This window comes from Falco rusticolus, chromosome 9 (assembly GCF_015220075.1).
Source record: "Falco rusticolus isolate bFalRus1 chromosome 9, bFalRus1.pri, whole genome shotgun sequence".
In the NCBI taxonomy this organism is placed as follows: domain Eukaryota; kingdom Metazoa; phylum Chordata; class Aves; order Falconiformes; family Falconidae; genus Falco; species Falco rusticolus.
This window is the reverse complement of record NC_051195.1, coordinates 1,818,705-1,826,204: the sequence shown is the minus strand read 5'-3', so window position 1 is coordinate 1,826,204 and position 7,500 is coordinate 1,818,705. Positions and strand designations below refer to the sequence as shown.

The following is a 7,500-nucleotide window of genomic DNA, read 5'->3' as shown; positions in this document are numbered from 1 at the left end:
AAACCGCAGTTATTCAATATTGTAGGGAAAATAGAAAATAGCCCCAAAAATCTCTAGAACTATTTATGGCATTTTTCACGGAGATCGGGCAATGCCCGAGTCAGGACATTTTCCCGGGTCTAAAGTCACTCTCCAATGGAAAAAAAACCAGTTTCGTTGGAACATTTCCCTATCGTTGACTTTCCCCTGCCCCTGTGAAGTCCAGTGGTTGTCAAACACCCAGCCCTCGCCCACCCTAGGAAAGAGTGGAGGGCTGGGCAAGAACTGCGAAATCACTCCCCCCATCTACCTCTTTATACCTCCAGCTACTCTCAGCAGTTATTTGTTTCCAACAGGACAGAGCTCAGCTTAAGTTCACTTTTCAGTTCCCCACGATAGATACGTATATAGCTTAATAACCCTGTTTGGATTAGCTAAAGGAAGCTTGCTGCCCACCAGCATCTCGCGAACCGCAGAAGAACTGCACAAACATAAAGAGGAAATCCTAATCAAATTTGGATTGGTAAAGAGCATTCCTGACAATCCACACAATACCAAGACCAATTCAATTTTATTGGTTGTTATTCCAAAGAAAGGGCACTCACATCTATCCTTTGTGCATTAATAACCTCACTCAAACTAGAGGATTGTGATTTTCTTCTTTTTTTTTTTTTGAGATTGGGGTTTTTGATAGGTCTTGTTGTTTGCTTTATAACTAAACTGAATGTTCTGCGCAGCCACAGGTCTCGGAAGCAAACCAAGCATTTGTTTAAGATTTTCGGTAGTGAGTTCACCTTTTAAATGAGAGCACCACGTTCTTACATACTGTCAAATTAACTTCCAGTGCACATGTCACAGTATAATGAATTTATCTCAAAAGTCAGGCTGGACCTTTGCTTTCTAATAACTCCTGCAGCTTGCAGGTTAATTTTTGTTCTGGTATTCTTTAATTTTTTTTTAATTTTTTTTTTAGAAACTTGTACAAAGTGCAGTGGGAGTTTTACATGGAAGTCGTTGTTTGTGTTCCTACTTTCTAAAAGCCTCCTTAAGCACTGCTGGAGGATTAGGCCAGGTTTCTTTATTTCCTTTCCTACTATTTCTTTATCATTAAGGCCAAGGAGTTTTTAGCGAGCAGAATCCTGCTAATCGCTTGCCCCAGCCCCCATGGCTTTGTTTCTGTCAAAATAGCTCCTTTCAGCGGCAGCGTGGAGCGAGCTGTCTGGGCAAATGAACTGCTCTTTCTCACCAGATGTGTAACCGTGTTTCGTCTTTCACGAGAGACAAGCTGGAGCCGACTCCTTCCGCTAGCTGGGCCTATGCTACATGTCTTACAACAACACAAATGTAAGCCCCTTCCTTTCCACACATGTTAAACTCATTTCCTAGTGAATTATTGGGAAAACACAACACTATCCTTACCGCTGCGTTCAGATGCTGCAGTTTACTCTCTGCACTTCTGGCACCGCCGCCATGTGATGATGGCCTCTGTATAATTTTCTGGCTGTGAAACTTTTGCTGAAAGTATCACAGATTTCCCCCTCCCCCCCTTTTTTTTTTTGTTAATTTGCCTCCAGCCTCAACATACCAGAATCTCCAAACCTTGTGGAACAAATACCTTCCCTTTCTACCTAACAAATGGTATTTGCACTCTGGATTTTTTCCATCTTTGAGAAATAAGGAGAGTTTGTTCAATAACAAAATAAAACCTAAAACTGAGCCAGCCCCATTCTGTTTCAACTGAGCTAAGATACCAAGGAACCAGCGAGTTTGCTTCAGCTTAAAATGTTAATGAACCAAAACAGTTAACAGAAAAGTCAAATCACTGAATCTCATAAAATCCAGAGTACCCCTCAGCCTGTAAAATTCCCCAGCTTCAGATTTTTTTCTAAAGCGCAGTTACATCTTTATTTAATAGGGTATTAATAATGCCAGTATAACGTTGTATTATATGCAGTTTTGACCACAAACATTTTTGCAAGATTTGCTGTTAAGATAAACAAACAAGAGGAGCTTGTCCGCTGGCAGCTTGACCCGAGTGAATGGGTTTCATTTTCCTGGAGTGCGAGCCGCGAGCTGCGGCAGGGCTGCCAAGCGCAGGTTGAGCTCCCGCGTCCCCTTCCCCTCTCCCTGCGTGTCAATCACCCCCTGGCATCCCCGGTGACAATTTCCATCCTCCCAGCCTGGAATTTCCACCTCCTCCAGCCCTGCAAAGCACTCCCCCGGCCCTACGAGTAACCCAACACTGCTACTCCTACCCCCGGCCCCCCAAAATATCTCTGCGTTAAAAAAGGAGCCTTATTAAACCCATTTCTACCACTTTGTGTTTCACAGGTTGTTTTTTTTTAATTATCTGCTGTCTGAGAGTAATTATTTACTTCCTGGAAGCTCACGTACCAGAACTCTGAGTTTGAAATATTTTTCCATAACCTAATCCAATTCATCAAAGGCATCCTAACAAAATTACAGGCTCTGGCAGTATCTTTGCTTTTCACCTGATAAGGCTGCAACAGAAGCCCAGGATGGTTTGTATCAGGGTACCTCCTGGAGTATAGTTTTTGACAGCTTTGCTTAAATCCCTTCCCCCTCTTTTCCTTTCTCACAAAAGCACGCAATTTTATTATTCCCTCCTACCATAGCCATGCAATGCTTTGGGCTTCAGACAAATAATCGAGTATTATATGGGGCGGGGGGGGGGTGGGTGGGGGGGGTGGGGGGTGAGGAAGTGCAGGAGTCTCATCTAGCACATTTGGGATTTACTTGAGAACAATGGTCTCAAAGCCATACGTGAGCGCATTCCTCCGCTAGCAACCCAGGTATTGCCACAGTTTCATTAGCTGTGGGTTGTGCACTAATTAAGAGTAGGGATTAAGAGGGAACAATGTAAATGCTGTGACTTAGATGACTTAAGGAAAAGAAAGAAGCAGAGAGAAGGAAGCATGTGCAAAGTCCTGTTTCTGGGGTGTCAGTGATCTCAGTGTGGCTGAATTACACAGATTACTTTGATTTGCCATTTTCTTTTCTGTGCATACATGTATTTGAAAAAACAACATGCACCCTGTACTGTGTCCTCTCCTTCCCCAGCATTGGTACTGGTGTTTGCTTTTTACTGGGAGAGAGGTGTTCATACCTGTGCACTTCCAAAGCCAATCTGCCTACACCTGCCTGCAGATGTATCTCTCGCAGCTACACCCGTTAATCCACAATATACCACATTCTTAAGGAGAAAGAAAAAAAAAAAATCACCAAAAAAATAAAATCAATGCCGGGTTTCTGATAGAAATTCTTCAAAGAACCAGTTACCCAGGAAAGTCACAATTTTGTAATATACTCTGAACTCGGTAGCACCAATAGGGCAATGAAAGCAAAAGAGCAGCTGAGTTATTTTAAGGTCTATTCTTCCAGTAGTTGGGCGCACATCTTAAAGAAAAATAAGATTTTTTTTAAAAAATGACACCAAACTGATCTGTTCTCATTGCACTATGCAGATGAAATGACAAGTTGTCATTTAAGAAGTTAATAAACAGTCACCATTTTGCAGGTTATCCAAATGCTACTGAATAGAAAACCTTGGATCCCTAAATGATGTGTAATTAAAATTATTTAAAAAATCCTCCTTGACAGGCCAGGGCTTAGCCAAAATGTAAATGACATTAAAGAAGACAATGAATTTAATTTTATTTAATGTCCCTTTTTGCAGATCCTCATTTACATAGCATTTTTAACAAAAGCGTTGACCTTATAAATGCTGGCATTTGTACAGCTTCTGCAGAGTTGGATTTAATCATGCTTTCGCAAAGCCATAAGGGAAAAAGCTTTAAGTTCTCTGGTTGGATATGGAGTAGGAATAAAAACATTGGGACTGGTCAAATGTTTATCCTCCTTGCTTCTGAAAACAACCTGACAAGAAGATGTAAAGGTCTAGGGAATAACCCATTGCTGTTTGTAAGGCTTGGTAATAATCATACATAATCGTTTGGAAATATAGCTAATAAAAAATATAATGAGTGTTCAGCAAAATCGGCATTAGGCCCAAATTACATGATATTAATACTTGAACAGGTGCAGAAAGGCGCTTTAAATGAGGTAAATGAATAAAATGTCCCAGAGCACAACTGTGTGCACTGACAAAAAGTCAATCACATGAATAATTCAGCGGCCGGGACTGCCAGCAAAGGTCAGCGGCTCTCACCTTTGTGACGGGAAGTGAAAAGAAGCGCTGCTGACGAAAAAACCCCATCGCCCTCCAGCCGCCGCGTCGCAACCCCGCCGAAGGTGTAAACTTGGAGCAGGAAGGAATTAAAGCGCTGCACCGTCAAGCCGGCGTGAAGACAAAAAAAAAGAAAAAAAAAGAAGGAAAAAAGAAGGAAAAAAAACCCCCGAAACCCAGCGTGAACAGTCAACTCGTTTAGGGAAAATAATCTGAAATTACAGCCAGGGAAAGGTTAAGGGGGGTGGCTACCAGCAATGTCAATTATCTACAAAATCTGAGGTCAGTCGAAAAGTATTTTAAGAGCCTACGGGATTGAAATTTTGTAACAGCTGTTAAATATGACAAAACTTTTTATTCCCCCAAACTAAAGCTATTCCAAACTCCGTATGAAAGAAATGGGATAAACAGATGTCTGGCTTCCATACAGGAAAGTAGGACACACTTGGAATGATAAGTCTTCTAAACTCTATAGAATAATGCCAGATTTATTGGGGAGGGGGGTATTTACTACCCACGGAGATGCCAACTAGCAGTAGGACTGTGATGGTACCATCTGGAAACCCGCTGCAGAGCACGCGATCGGTGATGCACTGCGAGCACATCCAGCCCTGCCACCGCTCCGCCAGCGAGCCGCCGCTTCGCGTCCTGGTAGGGAAGTAAGCTGGCCACCCCGGCCACCCTGCCATCGCTCCCTCCCGGCCTCAACAGTTGGACACCCAGCCTTTGGGTACGTTCAAGCCCAAGAAGGAAAAAGAAAGTCGAGAGGATGAGTCTTAGCAGGAATTTCCATACCTTCTCATGAAATATATGATGGTGGCACCAAGGAATTATTTTAGCACAGAGTGTGGTTTTGGTTTAGCAGTTACAGCGGCATCCTGTAATCATTTACAGCCCTTGGAATGTATGGGTGAAATAGGAGAGATTTATCTGTTCATAGTTGTGATATGTAGACAATGGGTGTTCCTAATGAGGAACATCTGCTTTTGTGTTTTCCCAGAAAACATTATTCCACTATGAAAATGATACTCCCGTCCTTTTCAGCAACACCGCAAAGAAAATATGGGCCTTTTCCTTTCTTTTATTTGCTTTTCTTTGGGTCAATCTAATTTCCCAGGGACACTTCTTCTGTGGCATCTTTTTACTGACTGCACTGCAATTTATGATGGGTTTGTTCTTTAATACGTGAGTTACTGTGCTGTATGAATAGCCCCGATATGCCAGAAGATACTTAAATGTATACAGCAATAAAAGTGTATACACTCAGCCATGCTTCGTGAGAAACATCGACTCGACGTAAATAAAAATTCTCAGTGAATTAAAAGGTCACAGAGGCATGCAACACAGAAAACTGCTTCCAAGGCCTCTGGTTTTGTTTTGCCCACTGCAGGATGCAAACGTATAATTACATAAGTTTATTTAAAACACCTTAATTGCTAAGAAATTACTGTTCCTGAGGTGCATAAGGGGGATTTTTTTCCCTCACCCCACCCCCCACCCCGCCACCCCCAGTGCGATAAACAATTCAGACTATCACAGAGACTCCTAGTGTGGGCTGGAACAAATGGGTGGCCATAGATCTCAATTCAGGATTGAATTATTGGTTTGTATCCTGAGGACAAATATGCCTTATCTGGTCAAAAGCTGCTAAATGTATCCAAAGGACAAAAGGATCTAGTGAAGCATATTGTATATAATTCTTTTTTTAAGCCAACTAACCAAGCGGTAACACTTCTTATGGGAAACTGTAAATTGACCCACAAATTTGATGGGGAAATGTTGTTCTGTGATGCTCAAGAGGAAACACAAACCGAAATTCAACACCGACAACAAATTTAGGTAACAAACTGTTAACACACAGGTCGAGCAAGCATAAATACCGGGGATTTAAAATACATGTCAGTTGTTTCAGAGCACTGTTGCTCTTATCGAGCTTTTCCACGTCCGTGCTTTCCTCCTACATTTGCTGCAATTTGCTCGTATTTGCTCGTTACACTCACTAGTTTTTCAAAAACACATCTTGAGAGGAAGGGTGTCATACCAACCTCCTTGCTGAGCCGTATGCAGCATGCAACCAAATTCTCCTAGTATTTTGACATGATAAGTGACAACTCTCTTCAGAGAGGCTAAAACACATGCCAGCCTCATAAAAACCAAATCTTGAAAATTCCTAATGTGGAAGGTGATTAAAATTCCTATAAAATTGTCATATCTTTGAATTTAGAAGCACAGCAGATTTTTCATCAATAATTAAGATCTCTAAAGCATTTATGCTAGGCATAAATGGAGTTTCAATCTTCCTTATTCAAATAAACATGATAAACCCATTAACCAAATGTTTTCTGATTTTTTATACCTTCTCATGCTTCTGGAATATCAAATTATGACATACTTCCGATAGTTTGGGGAAGGTATGAAAGCACTGACATCGTAGTGCTTGTTTCAATTTTGCCAGGCCCACCCCTCACAGAACTGATATGAATTATCTCACAGTGACTCCAGGACGTTATTATGTATACATCATTATAATCCCTAATCATTGAAAAATGTTATGTGTGCTGTGCTTCATTCTGCGTACGGACTATAAACATAAACTACTTGTGCATTTTTCAGCATACATGCAGTAGGCACAAAATGATCACTCTGACCATAGCTCTAAATTAAAGTCCGACCGAGCACTTAATAGCAAAATATTATTCTAATTTTCATTCCCCGTTAATTTTCATCGCTTTCTGGTGTAGTCACACTTTAATGCAATTCACCATTTACATCTGCAAAAGTCACACATATCTCGAAAACTCCGAACAATGAGCATGCCCATAATCCAATAATAAAAATTGTAACACGCTGTCTTGCATTTACTATGCCGCCAAGATTCCTCTACTTCCAAATATTTTTTAGCCAATAAAGCAGAAATAAATCCAGCTCGCAAGGCAACAATCCAGTGCTATATGATTTCCATAGCTAAACCACTAAAGACAAATATAATTATATTGATTTTTTTGTACTTCGAGTTCTATAAAGTGGTGAACTTGTTCTCAATTGCCTGACACAATCCCAGAGTGATGGCAACAACTGGTCAGCCCTATTTGATTACTAATAAGAGAGATGTCCCTTCTGTCAGATACCTCACATTCTCCACTAAGCAAACAGCTATTTCAGCTAGTTAAACATTAGCATTGCTCTCCACTGGTGGTGCATATTTCTTTAGGCTTAACTCAGGGAGTTTTCCAGGTTTAATTTTTCAGTCACTGGACAGCAAAGTTCATGATCAAAAGATAACTTTGTACTGCAAGCTACTGAAATACAAGCCT

The 7,500-nt window shown here is 41.1% G+C and overlaps 1 protein-coding gene across 2 annotated transcripts in view; it reads right to left on the bottom strand.

Moving 5' to 3' along the window:
- EBF3 (EBF transcription factor 3) overlaps window positions 1-7,500 on the bottom strand; it is a 121,175-nt gene that overhangs the window by 105,713 nt on the left and 7,962 nt on the right. The gene's annotated exons all lie outside the window — the stretch shown is intronic.